Source organism: Brassica oleracea, unplaced genomic scaffold, assembly GCF_000695525.1.
Source record: "Brassica oleracea var. oleracea cultivar TO1000 unplaced genomic scaffold, BOL UnpScaffold05586, whole genome shotgun sequence".
NCBI lineage: Eukaryota > Viridiplantae > Streptophyta > Magnoliopsida > Brassicales > Brassicaceae > Brassica > Brassica oleracea.
The window spans coordinates 1-830 of record NW_013622108.1 but is presented as its reverse complement, the minus strand read 5'-3'; the positions used below and the strand labels follow the sequence as shown (position 1 = coordinate 830).

The window sequence follows — 830 nt, the reverse complement described above, 5'->3', positions numbered from 1 at the left end:
AGTCAAGCTGGTGTGCAGTTCTACCACGACGTCATCGATGAGCTCCTAAGAAATGGTTTACATTTTTTTTTTCGATGAAAAGTTTAAAGCATATACATACATAGAATTCAATTCGCAAGACAATCAGTTACCTTCTTAATTGTTCTCTAACAAATATATGTTTTTATGTAATATAGGTATAGTTCCTTTTGTGACCGTTTTTCACTGGGACACTCCACAAGATTTAGAAGATGAATACGGCGGCTTTTTAAGTGAGAGGATTGTGTAAGTTCTTTTTTGTACAAAGAATATTAACAATATATATATTGTTGAAACCAGTAACGTGATAGCTCAATATAAAAAAAATGCAGGAAAGACTTCCGGGAGTATGCAGATTTTGTTTTCCAAGAATATGGTGATAAAGTGAAACATTGGATCACTTTCAACGAGCCATGGGTTTTCGCTCACGCCGGTTATGACGTAGGCAAGAAGGCACCAGGACGTTGTTCTGACTACGTAGATCGTACGTGCAAAGGGGGACGATCCGGATACGAGGTTTACCTAGTCAGTCATAACCTTCTTAACGCTCACGCAGAAGCCTTTGAAGCTTTCACACAATGTGAAAAGGTAATTTAATTATGAATATAAATTGTAGGGATTAATTTCAAACTTGTTTTACCATCGTTGCCTTTAAGATATAAACTATTTTCTTTTTCTATTATGGCGACAGTGTAAAGGTGGAAAGGTCGGAATCGCACATAGTCCAGCTTGGTTCGAACCACATGACTTTCAGGATTCACAAGATGGTGCATCCATAGGCCGTGCACTTGACTTTATGTTGGGATGGTAAG

The 830-nt window shown here is 37.8% G+C and overlaps 1 long non-coding RNA gene across 1 annotated transcript; it reads left to right on the top strand.

Moving 5' to 3' along the window:
• Positions 1-820, top strand: LOC106322055. The gene is made up of 4 exons (XR_001266206.1): positions 1-55; positions 177-264; positions 351-606; positions 710-820. It is a non-coding gene; the product is annotated as an uncharacterized LOC106322055 (long non-coding RNA).
• Positions 821-830: the final 10 nt, after the last annotated feature.